The following is a 20,006-nucleotide window of genomic DNA, read 5'->3' on the forward strand; positions in this document are numbered from 1 at the left end:
TAAATCAAAAAGGGGAGGGGGAAGTAGGGAAGGTGTGGGGGGAATATTTGAGACAGGAAGGGGGGAAAAAAAGACCTAAAAATGAAAATGAAATTAAAATCAAGCCTGTTCTTTTGGGCCCAATCCTGCTCCGGTTGAAAGTAATGGATGCTTTCTTCTCCCTTCAATTGGGACAGGATGGGGCTTCTGCTTTGGTGTTTTTTGCTTTTGAAGGCCTTGGCTCTGATTCTGCTCCCACTTAACATCAACAGAAGGATTCCCCTTGACTTCAGTGGGAACCGGATCAAACCCAAAGTAAGCAAGGTAGTCACGATCATGATAAAGAAAAACACAATTGTTCCTATTAGTAGTAATAATAATATTAATAATAATAAATAAAAATAAAATTAGGGCGTGTCTATGTAAATCTGCATTACTACACACGTGAAGACAGCAGCATTTTAATTATTTTTAAGTGCCGCTTTGCAACGCCAGATCACAATCTTGCTTGTCAGGCTTTTGTAGGGTGAAAGGCATCAGGAGAGGGGAGTACTACATTTTAATGGGGTGCCATCTTTGACAGTGTATGAGCTTTCTGTGGAGACGTAGCTGCCAATAACATCTACTCCTTTGTGAGTGTCAGAAAGTAGGACTTTGAACAGGCAATTTACAGGAGGTTAAATAAAAAAGACTGTTGGAGTAAACTTTTTTTTTTGGGAAAAAAAAAAAGGTAAAGCTAACATTTCTTAAATAAAAAAATTATTTAAAAAAAAATAATCATGATCCGACTAGGCTTGACATTTAAGTAGGATGCTTAATCATTAAGGATTAGCTCTTATCTCCTTCTAGCAAGCAGGTTCTTCTTATACACTCGGTGATTTATTACATCAAGAAACTTAGAAACTGCAAAAGGTCCACTCTGGTGGAAAAGTGTCATGCGGAATATCAATCCATGCTGGCAGGTTTTCACACTGTTGGTTCAACAAACAGCAAACCGTACACAGCAGTCTAAACAATTACAACACCAAAAATAATAATATAATAAAAAAATAAAAAACACTCGTCAAGGACCCTTTTTCAGTTGTAAACAAAAAGATGCATTTTGCTTTTTGATCTGGATGGGTTTTTTTCCCACTCAATCCCTCCCTCCCTCTAAGCAATTAATTTTTGCTGGAGTTGCTGTAATACGGCACCTTAGAATTAGGAATTCTTGAAAAGACATACAATGAGGCTTTTCTTGGGGTTGCTTTTTTTGGTTGCTATAGTTTGCAAACTACCATTACTATCATTAGTCTTTTTAGTTTTGATTTGGTTTTTCCGTTTTTGTTTTTTTCTTTTTTAAAATTTTTAGAAAGTGATTTGAAATATCCTAAGGGGAAAAAAAAGGTGTCAATTGAAAAAGGCCCCAATTCTCCGGAAAAAAAAAATAATCACAAGATTTTCAGTGCAAAAAATTAACCACACATTTTTCTCTCTACTTTTTTTTTCCAAATTATCTGTAGTTACAACAATCCCATTTTTTTTCTAAAGAATTAGGAATCCATCTTTTTTTTTTCCTTCTATGTGACATCTAAAGAAGCATAAAACGCTGACGAGAAATCAAACGACAAATAAAGAAACCACTGCAAGCACCAAAAACAAAACGAAAATGAGCACAGCAAAAAATTGTGGCAGCACAAAGTCAAAAAAGGCACATGTGATCATGACTGGCCAATCATCAACTGATACAACATCCAAGAAAAATGCTTCAATCACGGCACCTGCACGAAACTTGACGGCATGTCATGCAACCAATTCTTAGCTTGTTACATGACGCCATCATGTCACACTTTCAACTTCGAGTTGATTTGAACTTACGGCCTGGGGAACTGTATTCTCCACTTTCATGTCATTACGAGAACTTTTTTCCTAGCTCAGCGCGAGACTGTGGTGGATTTGACTGGCTCTTGGTTGGAATTTGATTGAATGACAAAAGAAGAAAAGATTTTTTATATATATATATTTATATATAGTGTGGAAAAAGGGAAAGGTGGGGAAAGAAGATATATATAAAAATAATAATTAAAAAAAAATGTTACAAACACAGCATCAATCAAAAATAATTTCTAATGGAAATACTTGCCATTAAACTATAGAAAACAAAACAAGAATGAGAGCAAAACAAACCAACTGAACGGAAAGAAAAGAAAGGAAAAGAACAAAAGAAAGTAAGGAAGAATAAAAAAAAAAAAAAAGGATGGAGAAGGCCTAGCCAGAGACACACATAAAACACACACTTAAATGTGGACACACGGTCAACAGCGAACAGGAACAGAGCGTGATGCAGCGGCTGTTGAGGAGAGCATGCACTGAATGGATGAGCGCAGACACAGATCGGTTTGCGGAGTCTGGAAAATAAAAACATTCACTGCCAACCAGAATGCTTTCGTTAGCACCGGCCTTCCCCACACCACCCCCAGCCTCCTGGGCCTCGCTGGATGGCTGGCCAGAGTCCTCCGGGAGCCTCTCCACTGCCTCGCACCGACTCCGGAGCAGGGACCACTCTGATTGGGTTTGCATCCCAAGTTTAAAATCATGGGGGAGTAATAGGCCAAGAACTGCTTTGGCCACTGAGAATAAATAAATTACAAAAAAACCCCCAAAACAACCAAACAAAACAACAACAACAAAAAAGAAAACTGAAAAGGGAAGCAGCTACTGCTGCACGTCCATTTAGCAGTTCACAGGACGGCGGGCTCTGAAACAGCAATGCTGGTATGGTGTGGGAAGCAGACTTGTAGGAGGAGTCAGATGATACAATGGTTCCTAAATCAGCATCATTAAAAGAAGGACATTTGCTCCTTTGGCATTAAGCTCTGGCCTGAATTGAAAAGGTAATGGAAAACAAAGGTAAGAGAAAGAGGGGAAGGGAAGGGAAGGGAAGGGAAGGGAAGGGAAGGGAAGGGAAGGGAAGGGAAGGGAAGGGAAGGGAAGGGAAGGGAAGGGAAGGGAAGGGAAGGGAAGGGAGAGAAGAGAAGATAAGAGAAGAGAAGACATAAAAGAAAGGGGGAAAAAAACCAAAAAAAAAAAAAAAAAAAACCAAAAGGAGAAAGGAAAAGAAAAAGCAAAAGGACAAAGGAAAAGGAAAAGGAATAAAACCTGCCAGGGATTGGTTGCTGCAACCTATAGAAATGCCCTGTTCCTTTCCTGTGAAGGAAAATGTCCCTTTACTGGCCCACAGAGTTTTGCCTCAGTAAACACCAAAAATCACTGCACACAACAATACACTTGTCTCAGTCAGCAGCTCTGCACCCTGTTCCTCAGGTATTGCCTTTCTGTCCCCTTGGTGGGGCTCATATCTCTCCTTGCAGCCTATTTCTGAAAAGTCACTGCACACGAATGAAATTTCACCTCCTGTTGGGGTGTCACAAGAATATTGTTGGCAGTTCTTATCCTGAAGTCATGCATGCTGGCTAGCGAAAATTCCTTCCCTAGCTTTCTGTTTGTTTGTCTTGGGTTTCTTCACTGTTTCTGCGAACTGAAACATGCTTTCTTGGCTGCAGCAGTTGTGCTTAGCTGACAAGAGACAATGCTGAACTAAGCCCCTGATCTGAGCTCTGGCTTCAGCTCCACACTTTTCCCACAGCTGGCTGCTGTCTTGGTTGGGGCTGACTCCTTCTTGATGGCCTGGCCCCAAAGTCTTGCCCTTTGATGATCTGGAAATGTCAGCCTGAGCTTTCTGGGCTCGACAAAGACAATAGACTGGTATCCCCAAGGCAGATGCAGGATCTGTGTCTACAGTTATTTCACAATCCAAGATGGGGAAAACTGTCCTTTTGAAGATGGCCCAGGGAGGAATTGTTGTCATTTGTGTCCCTAGGTGCCCAAGAGCAAATAGGGTCAGCTGTACAGCTCCTGGAAGAGGAAAAGATCTCTAGCATCCCTCTTACCCCTCTGGGCTTTCTGGCCATGTCATAACGCAGGAAAACAAGAGGCTGGGGAAGGAAGGAGAACTGTCAGCACCATCACAGCAAGGCCTGTGTCTTTCCTTACCTCAGCTGCACTAGCAGCAAAAGGAAGGGTTAACAGGTTTTGATTCAATGCATGGAGGACAAAGGAGGCAACAGGAATAGGAGAGATCCGGTGGAGCCGACAATATCCTGCTCTATTCCTGGGAAGTAGCAACAACACACATCTCCTGTCTTGGATTGAAATACAGGATAGCCCCAGCTGCAGGATCAGGAGTGGAGCGTAGTGGGCAGTGGGTTTACACATGGATGCTAGATCCAGGCTACTGTCAAGCTGGGGAAAGGTTCTTTGCTATAATTTTACTGAGGAAAATATTTAATGTGCAGAGTGGGAAGGATGGGACTGGTCAATCAGTGACCACTGCTTTGGAGGTGGTACTACCATCCCTCTGTCTGTCCTGCACAGACACCCTCAGACATTGCAGGTGACACACACACACACACACACACACACACACACAAAAACATATATATGTACAGGTGAAGGGTTAGGACTTACTGAGGCTAAAAAAACAGAAAAAAAAAAAAAAGAGCCACTTGAAAATATTCTTTCAGACCAAAGTGACATGGGGTAATCCTGTCTGCCTAAATTGGGTCTGTATTTCAAGCACCAGATGAAGCTGCTCTTCTAAAGCAGGGGTCTGCAGCAGCTACATAGTCAGTGGACAGGAGAAGACACTTTGATAGTCTCTAGGGACATGCCCAAGGTCTTGCTCCACTGACAAAACCATAGCCAAATAAATCTGGTAAATGTTCAACTTTTTTTTGGAAGCAGCAAGTGCCTAATGTCCTGGGACTGTTCTCCTGCAACACTGGAGAGAAATAAGGGATGGAAGTCCTGGTGATGGAATTTGAGATGCAGACATCCTCAGCTGAACAGATCAGTCTAGGACAGCATTAGTGGAGACATACAGGGATTTTAGGTCCCAATTCACTCATGCTTAGGAACTGTTTCAGATAAGACTGTGAGTCATGGGCAAAAGGAACCAGTATCTCTTTCATGGTTATAATGAGGACCTTGACTGACTTGCTGTGAAGGGAATAGTTGCAGTCTAGGTCTATACCATCAGGGGAAATGAATCTCAGTTAAAGCCTTGGTTAGACAAACATAAATCTAGTCATGTCCTTGCAACCTGTGCTGTCAGCACAGTTGTCCTATTGTTACAAACACCTCTGTCACAGTAAAGCTTTTAGCAGCAGTTGCTGGCTGGACTGTGAGGATAAGCTCTGCATTTTGGGAGATGGGAGACACCCATGTAGCGTGGCACTGGGTTCTGAGGGAGCTGGCAGAGGTGCTCACTAAGCAACTCCATAATTTATCAGCAGCCTTGTTAACCAGAGAAGTCCCAGTTGATGTAGGTTAGCCAGTGGCATGCCCATCCAAAAGAAGGGCTGGAAGGAGGACCTAGGGAGCTACAGGGCTGTCAGCCTGACCTCAGTGCTGGGGAAGCTTGTGAAGATCATCCTCAGCGCCATCATGCAGCACATGCAGGACAACCAGGCCCAGCCAGCCTGAGTTCATGAAAGACAGGTCCTGCCTGGCCAGCCTGATCTCCTTCTGTGGCAAGGTGATCACTTAGCTGATGAGGGAAATGCTGGGAATGTGTCCATGTGGACTTCAGTAAAGCCTTTGACAGCATCTCCCACAGCATTTTCCAGGAGAAACTGACTGCTCATGGCATGGATGGGTGCACTGTTGCCTGGATTAAAAAAATGGGTGCTGCTTGGGCCCAGAGGGTGTTGGTGAATGGAATGACATCCAGCTGGTCAGGAATGGTGCTCCCCAGGGCTCAGCTCAGGAGGAGGCTGAGGGGAGACCTTATCACTCTCCCTCTGAAAGGAGGTTGCAGGCTGGTGGGGTCAGTGTCTCTCCCTCCAGGAACCAGTGACAGGGCAAAAAAACCAGCCTTGGGTTGCAATAGGAGAGGTTTAGATTGGATTTTAGGAATAAGTTCTTCACTGAAAGGCTTGTTGGGCACTGGAACTGGCTGCCTTGTGTGGTGTCACCACTCCTGGAGGTATTTAGAAGAGGTATAGACGTGGTGCTTAGAGCCAGAATTTAGTGATGGACTTGTCAGTACTGGGTTAATGACTGAATTTAATACTTCTACAGGTGTTTTTACAACCTAATCTGTACTATGATTCCATTGAACCCTTACAGCAGGTAGATGACCTGAGAGGGTTGTGCAAGTGGCACAAGCCTAACACTCCCTGACTATCTGGTGAGTGCCACAGGAGCTGTCATTGTGTATCTGCTGAGCTGCAAATGCAGCCAGCTGCAGGTACAAGTTTGCTCTGTGTCCTCCACAGGGCCACACAATTGTGCCAACACTGCCACCATTGTGGTGGGCTGCCAGGTTGGGTTCTTCTTCCACTGCAGAAATCTACTGCCTCCAGTTCCACATCATTTCTGCTGTGTCTCTCCCCTGAGTCCTTATTAGTCAAGTCTCCACTGATCATCTCTAGACCTTTTTCCTTGCCTTGGAGCTAAGAAACCTCTCCCTGATGAAACTCAAAGGCCACCACTTCTTCCAGCAGGAAAGTGGCATCCTCCTGTTCTCACACTGATCATGGCATATGACAACTTTTCACCTTTATACAACATTTATTAATCTCCATTTACACACATGTGTGCCTTGGCACCCAAAACTGCAGTCAGAATCCTGTCCTTCTGTCTGCTGGAGCCTGTAGCCATGCACACGTACTGGTAGGAACTGGAGATGTTTGTGCTGCCTGTGATAGACCCTCACAGCTATTGCCTCTGAAGCTGATCAATATGATTAAAACTCCAGCCCATGTTTTTCTCCCCTGCCTTTTTTACTGTTTCTACAGCAATTTCGCTCTCTGTTTTTGCCCCCGGTGCTGTGGGATGGCTCTGCTTTCCTTATGCCTCAGTCCTCCTCTCCACTGTACCCCAATCCAACCCACAGAGGTTCCCCTCTCCTGCAGCTCCTGCCCAGCCTGTCTGGCAGAGGTGGAAAATGGAGGCAGGGCTCTCCAAAACAGACTCCATCCCTATGACAACTGCTGCCAAGGCTGAGTGGTGAGCCCAAGATTCGGAGCCCAAATGTGTTAGAGTGGGAAGGGCAGCATGCTGAAGGGGACTTTGCATCCATGCTGGGATTAAAAGAAGCCTGATGATTTATACCAGACATCAACGCATTTACCTGGACTCTTGGGGTGCTATTTTTAGTGGGGGGAGGGAGGGAAAGCGGGGGGAGAAGAGTATTTTTGTCAGATGCTTCAGTTCTAACATCTGAAGGTTAAAAAGCAGACAGATTGTATAGATGAATCTTTATATAGATGAAAATGCACACCAACATATCCATATGTGCATGTACAGAGGTATTACATGTACATATGTATCAACAGAGACAATTGCACACACACAGAGACAGAGAAGAGGAGCCAGTGTGATCTAACAGGGAGATGGGAGTCCAGCATTTCTAATGCTAACGTTTAATTTTTTATTTTCTTTTTCTTTCTTTTGTTTGCCTGTTTTTGTTTTTGTTTTTTTCTTGTTCTTTTTCCTTTTTTTTTTTTGTTTTGTTTTGTTTTGTTCTTATATTCCTGATGACCCTGCCTCATTTTTCCCATTTATAAATTTAAGGTGATGATAAAAATTAGCTCTTAAATTGCAATGCCCTTCTTTCAAATAATTGGATTACTTACTTGCTGTGCAGTGTTGTTACTAGGATTGCTCTCATTTAACTATGTTGCATTAAGAGCTGGTTGAAAAATGACAATTATTTTCTGGAGGAAAATTGTCATTATTTTGGCTTTCTTTCCTGTGAATATTTTAGTTAATAAACAAAACAAGTCTGGGATGGGGGAGGTGGCCAGAGAAATAGATTAATTTTTGCCTTTTTTTTAATCAATCTGAAAACCAGTCCATTTTTAAGAGGAATTTAGTGTTTTGAAGGCAAACATTTTTAATCAAGACAGTTATGCTTTTTGTGCTGTTTGCATTTCTTTTTTTAATCTACTGGAATGAAAATTTGCTGCGGAAACATCCAGTTTGGTCAAAATGTCACTTTTTGGTCATCCCCTCCTCCCCCAGCTTGTTTGATGAAAAATTGTCAAGCAGCAATAGCTGTGTCACCTCTGATTTATCTATTTTTCTAGAGCCATTAGTCTCAAGCAGCGGATGAAAAAGCACCACAAGGGAGCAGCTGCTCCTGCAGGAGCCAGCCTGGGCAGTCAGAAAATGCCACTGGCTCCCTGAGCAGGGCTGCCCTTCCTCACTCTGCCCTGAGCAGTGGCAGAGGAGGTGGCCAGGGGTGCTGGGGCTCCCAGGGTGGTGGGGGAGCCCTGGGGAAGGTGTGGAGGTGTGTGGTGGGAGAAGGGCTGGGCTGGGCAGGGCTGGGACCCAGGAGGGAGCTCTGCCCAGCCCAGGGCTGCAGCTGGGAGCAGCCAGGGGCTTGTAGGGTCTGAGTGGTCACAGCCCTGTCCACCCTGCTCAGCAGCACCCAGAATTTACTTGCTCATGCAAACATAGCCATGGCTCTTTCCCTCTCTCAGCTCTGCTTTGCCAATCAAGAGCTTTGTGGGCGAAGATCAGAGCAATGAACTCAGGTCATTTTGAGGAGCAGTGATGGTAAAGGTCAAATGAGTGTTAAATGGCTATTTTGCAGCAAAGGATGTAGCCTCTTTCCCTCCCAATGGCCAAATCAGTGGGTCCTGTGCCCTGAGGAGCATTTATGCTGCCTCATACAGAGTGCTCACCCCTGCTTCTGCTGCAGATGAATATTAGGTGGGAGAGGAAATTAAGCTTGCCTTTCTGCATACAATGAAAGGTTCTTTATTACAAGAGGGCCTCAAGGAGTTTTCTATCTCCTGAGCATTGTACCAACAGTTTAATTAAAAAAATGTGCATGGTTGAGAACTAAGTCTAATTGGGAAGCTGTAAGAAAGCCTCTGTGCCCAGTCTCTGCTGTTTCTGCTTTTTCCCTTTATAGATTGACTAGACCTTATCAAAATGCTGATCAAACACTGCTACACTCTTCTGTTTCTGTTGCTGACAGTAAGAAGGGGATCCTGCTCCCCTCTCCCTTTCCTGAGCAGACCCCTAGGACGACCTCATGAAGTCCAGCTCACAGGTCTCAGCAGGTCAATTAAGCTGCCTGTGCCCTCCCAGGAAGGTGTTGGATGCACCTCACCAGTGGCTCCAGTATCTGCCATGAGAAAGAAGAGCCCACAGCTGCCTGCTGGGCTGGAGGGGGAAGGATTTGGTCTGTAGCTGCTCAGCAGGTACAGGAAGGATGTGTTGGGGTGGTGTCTGTGTGGGCTTGGAAAAGGAGGAGATCTCAGCTCATCTGCCAGCCTGACATCCCTTCCAGGAACGTGTTCTGACCCTCCCAGAGCTGGTCCTGTGCCAGTGGCAGGGCTGCTGGGTCTGCTGGCATCCTGGGACTGTCCTCCAGAGGTGAGATTTCCCTCTCCTTCTGCCAAGGCTGTCCAGCTCTCCATGCCCTGTCTCTATACCCCCTTAAATCAGAATGCAGCCAGAAACACAAACTCCCAGCTTGCAGCACTCAATTACACCTTCTGATATTTTATTTTTTTTGCCTGCAGCTTCAAATTACCTTCAAGGTGCACAGTGCAATTAGCTAAAAATATTTCCTGCTCCATTTTAATTGCACTAAAGCTCTGATGTACCTCCAGTGAGGAGTAGTAAGGTGGAAATTGGTGCCCCAAATATTTCAAATTGATTAAAGTCCAGGATGACTCAATAAGCTTACATAGTTCTATTAATTATTAAATATTCATAATTTTTTATTAAAAACCCCGCAAACATTCTTGAAGCCAAATTCTGTATGACATTTCTAAAAGAAGATACTTTAGCTAAGGAGATGGTAACTCTTTCTGAGTTAGAGAAAGATAAGACAAGAATTCCACCATCTAGTTGGAGTGGTTTCCATATGAGGAATTCACATCTCTTGGTGAATTTTAGTGTCTCAGAATTTGATTCTGAAAACACTTATGCATGTGACTTATGTCTGTGACTCATTTCACTGCTATAGCTGAGGTATTTATATGATTCTAATTTAGAACTGGATCACATTTTTGTTTAAAGCCTTTCTGGGTAGAAAATGCAGGTGATCAGTCAAACATTATTACTGCTTAAAAATAGTCAAAACTTTTTGTCTGAGAATTTAAAAAGAAATCCAAAACAAAACTTTTTTTTTTTCTGAAAGCACTGAAAACCAATGTGCTGATTCCCAAGATGTCTGGTTCATAAGATTACTTCAATGTACTTTGAAAATAGTATTGAAAATAAATCCCAAATTCCATTTGCATCCAGTTGAGTCTGATCAGTCTCAGTTCTTTGGGTTTCTGGTTCACTGTCACCTCAGATAGCCTGTGCTTATGAAGCATGTCCCCTTGTGCCTGCAGCTGTGCTGGCTTGGGAGTGCTATCATTGCCTGATCCACAGAGCTGAACCAAGCAAATTCAGCAAGTTTCTCACCAGTGCCATACAAATGACAGGATCACGTTAACTAACCTAAGCCTCTGTGCTCCTCCCTGTGCCAAGAAGCTCAGGATTAACCTCTGTGAGGAGTGGTGGTGGGCAGGAGGTGGGATTCAGTGCATGTCTCACCCACTTCCAACGGCTGTGAAGGAGCCCTGATTGTGATGGTGGAATCCAGGGCAAACCTCAGAAAGATGCTGTCCCTCTCTGCAAGTCTCCCTCCCTCTTCTGTGCTCACCGGGGTGAGAAAAACCTCTGTCCACCTCCAGAGCAGCTTGTGTTTGCAGATGATTCTTACACAATTTTGAGGGGGATAGAAGGTTGCTCAGCCTCTTGCCAAAGGGCACACTGAGAAGATGAATCTCAGAAAAATCCCAAACCCACCAGCCCCTTGCTGCTGGTGTGCAAGTCTGTGCACTTGCTTCCTCTGAGGGAGAGCTCCAGGAGGGCAGGTACTGGCTCCTCCTTCCCCTTGGGAATACAGGAGACAGATTAAAGAGTAAGGGGAAAAAAAGTTATTTCACAGTTAGTCTGCCCTGAACAAGAAAAGGTTCCTGACACCAACAAACTAATCAACGCTGAAAGCTCATGAGGTCAAGCTTTCCCTTCTCCTCCATTATTCTTTTGATTTTTTCTAACTGGCTAGGACTCGATAGCTCCGGCAAGTCTATAAATATAAAATCCTTTTTTGCCTTCCCCTGGAGCACACCAAGAACCATTTGAATACCCGTAGGGACAAGTTAAAACTAAACAAAACCAAAGCAACTTGCAAGAAACAGATTGTCCAGCCAGTCTTCAAATGCTGACCATTCTGTAAGTCAGTCCCAAGAAGCTCTCCTCTGCTCAGCAGAAATTGGGAAAGGCAGCTCTCCCTCTTCAGAGCACTCCCTTTGGATTCAGTGCTTTGTGTGGAGACTTATGGCCAGGAATGTTAATGCCAGAGAGCTGAGCTGGCTGAGCTGGCACAGGGTGAGGGCTGGGCCTGAAGGAGGCAGCCCCAGACCATCAGGGTTAAGCTGTGGATATGTGGGCTGCCTCCAACACCTCGATGCCTGAGCCTGTGCCTGCTCCCCTGGGCTGCCTTGGACAGCCACCAGTGCACAGCTGTAGGAGTTTCCCTGACCTGACCACCAAGAAGAACCCAGCCTTTGTATAGTCTGAAAAGAGGGAAACATTGCCAGTGGAAACACTGGCCCTACCCTATAGAGTGCAAAATGCTCCTGAAGTCAAGTGAGAAGTGTTTATACACTGTCTTGGTAAGGAGGGGAAATGGCAGAGGAGCTGGGAAGATTTATGGCTTCTGCTGCATTGGAAATACCCAACATTCCTGTCCCAGAGCACTGCCCATGTTCTCTCTATTGCAGCACAGGGAATTTTACTCAGCAGTCTTCTCATGGCAAAGGAAAGGCTGCTCTCCCTAAGTCTTCCCTGTCCTTGTGCTCTCTGCTGGGATCTCTGCTCTGCCTGGTAGAAAAGGAGGAAAGAAAAATGCCACATTCCCTACCAAGGGCTGACAAACAGGAATCATAGCTGCAGCATAAGGTTCTCTGATGGATTCTGCCTCAGCAAAATGAAATTAAGATTTCAGCAAACAAGCTCCAATTCCGTGGTACCAGTAGAACAAATGACATCTGATAATTGCTAACTCCTTTTGCTTATTCTTTGCTCTGTTCACCCCATCAGTCTCTCCAGATTATATTTTCAGCTGAGTTTAATGAACGCCATTTATTAAACTAACACCAGGGTTCTGCTTTGGCCTCAGACAGATGTGCCTGCTAATATGAATCATTTTGTTCAATTGGATTATTCTGATGGAGAGCGGATCCCTGCCACTCCGAGGAGCACAAACAAATGGGGAACAGCTCGCCTCCAGTTGTGACCAGCCGCTCGCCTTCATTAGGAGGCAGCTCCAGGCTCCGCAGGCAGCTTGGCAGGATGGTGTCCCTACTGCTCCCATCAGCCAGCATTTCTGCCCCTTTCCATGTCCCCCTCACGTGCAGGATGGTGTCCCTACTGCTCCCCTCAGCCAGCATTTCTGCTCCTTTCCATGTCCCCCTCACGTGCAGGGTGGTGTCCCTACTGCTCCCATCAGCCAGAATTTCTGTTCCTTTCCACGTCCCCCTCATGTGCAGGGAGAGCCCACATGAGCATCACTGTCCCCTTCCCTGGGTTCACTGGCTGCATGGGCAACAGGATTCAGCTCCTTTATCCCAGTGAATGTTCCTTATCTGAATGCACACCAGACTTTCCTAACTGTGCATCCTTCCCTTCCCTCCCCAGTATGGCATGTCTGACCTCCTTTACATTGACACCTGAGAAAATGTAGACTACTTATTTGCTATTGATCCTTCTTTACTCTGATCTTCTCCAAATATTTGGGCAAAGGGACAGGGATGATATGCTTTTAAAGACTTGTATTAATCAGGAAAAAAAAAAGATATAAAATCCATCTGAAATCTCCCAGACAGAGATTCCCTCAGTCTATTGTTTGGGTTTTAGTGTTGAAAATTTTGGGTCAATCTCTGTAATACATTGTGTGCAGGCACCAGACATCCATCTATCTGTCTATCTCAATACAAATCCTGCCTTCTGTGAACCATAAAACTCCTAGCAGAGTGACATTACCACTTCTCACATCGACAGAACACACTGAGCACATACAACTTGGGGAAAAAATTACAGAGGCAATTTGAAAGATTAGAAGAGAAAAAGCAGAAGATTTCTGCTCCCTGAGTGGAAGTGGCCAAATCCCACAGCAAGCCTTTAGCTGGCACAAATCATCATCACTCCTTTAAAGCCTACTTTCTTTCCCCAGATGAAGGACAGGCCCAGCACTTCTTCAGATACCTGTGAACTTCAGGACAACTCATTTATTCTAGAGCATTTCTGAAGAAAGAAATTATTTGCATTTTAATCCTAAGCGGTATCCTGGGGTTACTTCCAGGAATCCCTGGTGAGCACCAGAAGTCAGACTGTCAGGAAGTGGGTCTGTGCTGAAAGAGAAAACACCCCAGAGACAACCATGGCACCAGTCTGTGTGCCTTTCCTAATTACTAACAGCACGTCACGTGCTCTTCAACAAAGCCATCAAAGGACATGAATTCCTCCATTCAGGTTTAAATGTAGAAATACTTCTCCAGGTATGAGCTATTCCTTTACTCCTGATGAGGATCTGTACACCTTTCTCTAAATTGCATTACATTGGTCTTAATGGGTAATGGGAACAAGGCCTGTAGGAATTCCTGTTGGGATTTGTGTAAGAAGCTCTGTACTAAACAATGCTCTTGTAACCTGAGCAGAAGACAGAAACTCCCCAAATAAACCCCCCTCTGAAAGCACCAAATCTCTTAAAACTGACTTACAGGAGCCCAGTTTCCTACAGCTGGCTTTGGGCTGCCTGTCTGGTTTCCTTTCCCCGTGTCCAACTTGCCATGATGGAGAAATATGTACCATGCAAGGAGAATGCACAGAGGAAAATAAAGAGCATGGAAAGCATTCACTTGTCGTACATCACAGCAAATGAAATGCAACCTCTGCTCATGAGTGGAGATGCTTCAAGAGAGTAGAGAAAAGTAGAGAAAAATAGAGAATCTTATCCAGCAAAGACAAATTTTTGGCTGACTGCACAGCCCATGGATTTGATGGCCCAATTGTTTCCAAATCCTTAGAAATCAAGCTAGTGAAAACCTATTTTCTTTTGGAACAATCTGCTTTTAAGGGTCTACCATGACAACCGTGGCCTACAGCACATCCAAATCAACCAAAAGATATCTTTGGCATCAAGGACTGGGCATCACAGAGCCAGAAATTTCAAAGGTAGGCATCTTGTCACTGTGAGGATTTTAGAGTGTTATTGCTCTGCTTAGAATAGATGCTTTAGGCAGCCCAGCTGCTGGATCTGTTTTACACAGGAAAAAGGGATATGTGAAGAGCTGGGGAGGGAGAATGTATCTTCCAATAAATGGGAGAAATCTGCTTTCTGAAGAGGATTACTAGAGTGTGGAGCTGCAGCTTTCCATGGGTACAAGATATTTTCCTCTGTTTGCAAGTCATTATCCTAAAAAGGCATTTTTAAAATGAGCCATGGTGATATTTGGAGGTGGGCATGATCATTCCCTAGTGTCTGTGCTCCAAGAAGACCAGAGCAGCCAGAATGGTGGCATTGCATCTCCCTCTGAATTGCAAATAATTGAAACATCTCTGCCAGGAGAACATTTAGGAATAGTGGGCCTGAATCCTTGGCTGCCATAAATCAGTGTCACTTCACTGGCTTCAGAGGAGCTGGTGACTGACGCTGCCTGAGAACTTAGCCCCATCATGGCTGTGGTTAGTACTTTTCCAGACAGAGCACTGAGTTTTCATTTACTCTGCTTCTTGCTTGGGAAATGACTTGACTGCTGTTCTCCTTTCCCCTCCAGCTCAGCCTTCTACCCAATATTTCAAAAAGGTTGGATGAAGCTCAGCTAAGTGGAAAAATGAACTGTTTGAAATAAAAACTCTCTTTTTTTTTTTTTTTTTTCCCCCTGACTGCAGTCACAGGGCTGGATGAAAGACACCTGAGAAGCAAGGCTTGTACCGTAAACCTTCAATTCTCTGCTACAGCTGAATCAAACACTTCAGAGACCAGAGTTTTGATATTCACTTGTATCTGGCCAAAGTTACCGTACCTATGAATTATTCAAATATGCAATTATTGCATTTGATATATCACTGAGTATAACCGTGGGAACGAGAAACAGTGTTCTAGTGCAGCTGATTGTATATGCCTTCCAAACCATAAGGACATCAATTTAAGGTGCTCACATTGATGGAGTGCTCTGCAACCCCTTATTAAGATTCTTGCCAACTCCTGTAGCAGTTTTCCCCTGCAGAGTAAATTTCATGGAGTTTTTTAGCCTCCCTTTTCTTTATCTCTACAGTGCAAGTGCCAAACACTATCCCACAGAGCTTCAATTCATGGTTCTGCAGTAGCTCTCAAAGGTCAGTGACAAAAAGATCGGATCATTTTCAGCTTACTGATCAATGCTGCACAAGTGACCTGAGTCCTGTGTACATGTTGGGGCTAACTCATAACTCTGGTTTCATTGTGAATTTCCAGTTTCCCTGGAAGAGGGTTTTAACCTTCTTCTTAGACGTAGAGGTCTGTGCCCTGACTACTGTTCATATTGTCTTTACCTGGGCAAAAAACCATGTTAATGGTGCTGATATTTGTATTAACTGAACATACCAAAGACAGCTCCACCTGCCTTCAAATACGGGGCCATCTGAGAAGAACATCTCTGCGGTTCTAGACCTTTCTTTGCTCTCTCCCTGAGCAGCATTCGCAAATTGATAATGTGCCTGTTTCCTGTTTGCTCACTAGTGAGTACTGGTCTCTCTGTCAATGTCCCAGTATCAATGGATTTTGCTGACTTGTAACTTATTGGAAGGTCCTGTAGAAAAATGACTGTGCTTGTTTTCTAGGACTCATCCCATATTTTCACAATCCTCTTTCATTGTGGGTCTTCGCCTTCTCTCAATCATTTTGTACATATTTTATTTAGCAGAGGATTCATTCTGCCAGTGTTTGCTGCTGCTGCTGCTTGAACAAAAAAATTTGGCTATGGATGTCTCCTGTGTTTTTCCATCTCTTTGGCTCTCATTTCAAATCAATGCTGTTTCAAACGCCTACTCTTTCCTTTTCTTATATTTTCTGTTTTTTCTTCAAGTTGCAGTCCCTCATGCACTGGCCCAGCAGATCTGTGTGCTGAACCAACCCGGTAGAAATGTGCCTTCAAAGGCTGCTCTTTCCAGGTTACTGCAGCTGCCCCTTAACTGATGCAACTGAAGCTTACACTGAGCCCAGAAAAGCTCTAAAATCAGACTTAGGTAATCTGTGTGACATTGTCCACATGATCTCCCACACTAATCTTGGTCAAGTGGCTGAATGTGAAATTACCACCTTCCAGTCAACCCTGGAGCTTTGGGGGTTCTGCTGTTGGAAGCCTTTGAAGAGGGCACCATCATAACAAGCTCCTGGTCTTTTCACAGTGTTGTATATATGGGGAAAAACTCAGAAAGCTATTTTCTGGCTGAATCTTTGGCAAAAGTTCCCACAATTCTCCAGAAGTTTACTTCAGAGCACCGGGGCCAAGAGTATCACAGCGAGATGAGAAGTAGGAGGCTGCTTTAATATCTATTATTTAATTCTGAAGTATTTACATTCTCTAACATTAAAAAAAAGGCGAGGGGGGGAGGGACTTGGGTTTTAATGAAGAATTCCTGCTCCAAACTGAGGGAAAGTGTTGTGGTATTGCCTTGTGCTGCTCTATCACTCCCATGACAAATAGTGCAGATCTGTTAGTGACCTACATGGACTCATTTAGATGCAAACACAGCAATACTCCTGAAAAGCTGCCCTGCTTTGAGGAAGAACAAGTTCCAAATATTGCTGAATGGAATTGAGTCTCAGAGCAGTAATTAGTGATTGTAATTTTGGAGTAAATGCAGTAATTAATTATTGTCATTTTCCATCAGTGCATTGTATTGTGTGCCAATCTTAGAATAAAATAATTAGCAAATGGGATTTTGCATGCTCTGGTATCGAAACTGTGGTTTCTAGAACAGACATGAGAATTTTGCCATAATAAAGTTATCAGTAATTTAAATGGACAGACAGGTTAAAAATGATCAGACAGAAAAATAAAGGATTTCCTTGTCAGTCTTGCAAACACCTCCAGGAGTCCTGTTTTTGCCTCCCCCACTAAAATTCACTTCCATTCTCTCAGTACAAGCACAACAGCACAAAGTTTAGGTTGTAAACACAGTGAGTGATGCTTAATTTAATCACAGGTGTCAGTGGAAATGAAAAACAAAAGTAATCCAAAGAACAGAAAAAAATATTGGCTGAGGTGATGTTTTTCCAGTACCTGAACAGACTTTCCAAAATTAAGCTGTGCTGATTTTTTTTCTCTCTTTATTCACTCATATTAAAGCTTGTGCTGGAGTACTGTTTTGATGCAATTATACTAGTGCAAATTTCCATAATGTAAGCAAGTCTTAAACGATCTAAGTGATGACTAAAAGAGGGAAACAACAATAATCTGTGCAGGTGGAAGAGAAGCTGGTTAGCATGATTGTAGGAGGCATAACTACAAGAAATGGGATTTTATCTTGAAAAAGGGTATTTGGAATGAATCTCAAGATGAATAGCCTAATAGAAAACAGTGAGATCAATGCAGCTGCAGAATAGCCTCTCACTAGAAGTAATAGAAAGCTATCTGGGAGGCATAAGCAACAAAAATTTCAGTAAAAAATACACTTTCACTAGACTTTGCATTGAAGCCATCTGAAATGACAAGAGAAGACAGAAGTTTTCCTCTCACATATTTTTGTTGATGGCAATTTGGAATTTTGCATTTTGCTTTATTTTTGGCTGATAGTGTAATCTTACTTTAAAACGGAGTTTGGGTTGCTTTTATTTTTTTCTCTTATTAGGGATCAAAAAGAGAAAAATGCAAAGTTTTCCAGTTTGATAAAATATACCCTCTAATTAAAAAACAAACAACAAAAAAACCACCCCAAAAAACTAAAAAACAAACAAAAAAACCCCCAAACCCCTCACCATTCTCAGAGTAAAAATACCACCTATTCCAGACAGCTGCAAAAACATGTATTTCAAGCATTTTACAATAAACCAGACATCAGTCCATGTTCAAAAAGCAGTGAAGGAGGACCTGAAAAATCTTTTTTTTATTTTTGTATTTGAGCTTTGGCCTGTGTTATTTCCCCTGGTGTTTTATAGAAGCTGGTTGCCTGGGCAGTGTATCCATTTAATGTTTTGTCACTACTCTGAAGTACAGCTAAAAAAAATCTTGCTGTTGATCTTATTTCTATTTTTTCCTTCACTTTTCTGTTTCCCTTTCGCCTCACTCAGTTTGTCTCGCTCACACTCCCTTCCCCTCACTCAGTTTCATGCCAGTGCTCTGGGTGAGTCTCACCCAAATGTCCCTGCATCTTCAGCTTTAAACAAAACTTCAGCAGCAGAGGTCTGTCTGAGGTGGAAAACATCACTTTGCCAGTGACCAGCCACTGCAATGAAGCCACAGAAGGGGAATGGATGGGATTTCCAGGGCTGTTGTGTGCTGTGCCTTTTATTGATCTGTCAGCTGGGTGCTGCTGGGTTGCTCTGCGCTCAGCCCTGAGCTCTGGAGGGGCTGTGAGCTGTGCAGATTTTGGGCAGGGCTGTCCCACCGTGCCTGCCTGTCCCAGAGGGGCTCAGGGCTCACACACAGCCCCAGGCACAGCACAGGGCGTGGAAGGGCTCCTAGCAATGGGACCTAAGGGAGATGAGGGCTTCAGGTTGGTTTTTCTTATTTGTAATCTTATAATTTCTTAATAATTCTTAATTTTGCGCATTTTCTATCTGCAAGACACGTGGAGTGTCTCAAGAGTCCTTGCTTCCTAGTCCTGAGAGGGGATTGGCAATAGAATATACTGATTTTGGCAGAGTTGCCCCAAATGATCCTCCTCTCTTTTGTTTTCTCCCGGCCCATCATTTCTCCCCTCCTTTTTTCCCCCCTACAGCCACCTCTTTAATTATAAAGAAAAAAGAGAACGGGGCAGCCATTTTGCCATCTAAATTCTTCAGGGCTTTGCTTGCTGCAGCTTTGGACTTATCTGCCACATCACAGAAACCCTTTCAGTGTTTGACAGCAAGTTCAGAGCGCTTGCAAAGAAAACAAAGGACTTCAAATCACTGTGGCCTCGACTTCTTGTGTCCCAAAAGGGAGATTTATACGTTTTTTTAAAAAAAGTGCGTCCAGAATTAAAATTTAGTGAGGCCCTTTCTTTCTCAGTTAGGGAAAAAACACTCTGGTGGATTATATCAAACTGGGTGCTGATTTTTTTTGTTGTTGTCATCGGCAACTTCTTATTTTTTTGAAAGCAATTCAATAGAAAAAAACCCTTCCTTGGAAAAATCCCAATTAAAAAGTTTCTTGAGCATCCTCTTGAAGCACATGAGTAATTACTCTGGTGTCAATACCATTATACACATGCTTCAAATTGGAATTAAAGACCCTGAAGAGCTGCATCCAAAGTAAAGACAGATAAAAAACAGTGGAGTTATCATCTTTCTATCAGTTAAAGGAAGTTGCAAATCGAGCCAGCAGTGGAGGTACAATAATACTGAGTTAGCCAAGAACAGCTGACCCATCTCTGAGTCAGGCTTATTCCTGGGGGCTTAGCCCTCTGCTGATCACTCCTGCCCAGCCCTGGTGGGAAAGCTGCCCTGTGGCCCTCCTGACTGAGAGTCCTGCCTGTTCTAGAGTGCTGGGATCAGTGTTCCCCATCCCTGGGAGGAAGAGGAGCCAGAGAATGACCTGGGTTTAAGCCCATGTGACCTTCTGGGTGTCCTGGCTGTCCCCAGGTGTCCTCTCCAGGCTATTGCAGCATGGTTCTCCCTGTGCTAACCCAAATCCTCCCCTGGGGAATGCTCCTGCAGTGTCCTCCTGGGACCAGATACCCTCCTGTTCAATTCCTTCTGTCAGGGGGAAAAACACATGTAT

At 43.8% G+C, this 20,006-nt stretch overlaps 1 protein-coding gene across 16 annotated transcripts in view; it reads right to left on the bottom strand.

Moving 5' to 3' along the window:
* The window catches only part of CELF4 (CUGBP Elav-like family member 4), a 713,388-nt gene that overhangs the window by 16,492 nt on the left and 676,890 nt on the right, over nt 1–20,006 (bottom strand). For 2 of the 16 annotated variants that reach the window (XR_013180024.1, XR_013180022.1), the window contains exon 14: nt 1,837–1,924. The exons of the other annotated variants lie outside the window; for them this stretch is intronic. The gene's annotated coding sequence lies outside the window, so the exon portion shown is untranslated. The remainder of the gene's footprint in view (nt 1–1,836; nt 1,925–20,006) is intronic. 16 annotated transcript variants of the gene reach the window in all.

This window comes from Agelaius phoeniceus, chromosome Z (assembly GCF_051311805.1).
Source record: "Agelaius phoeniceus isolate bAgePho1 chromosome Z, bAgePho1.hap1, whole genome shotgun sequence".
Taxonomy (NCBI): Eukaryota; Metazoa; Chordata; class Aves; order Passeriformes; family Icteridae; genus Agelaius; species Agelaius phoeniceus.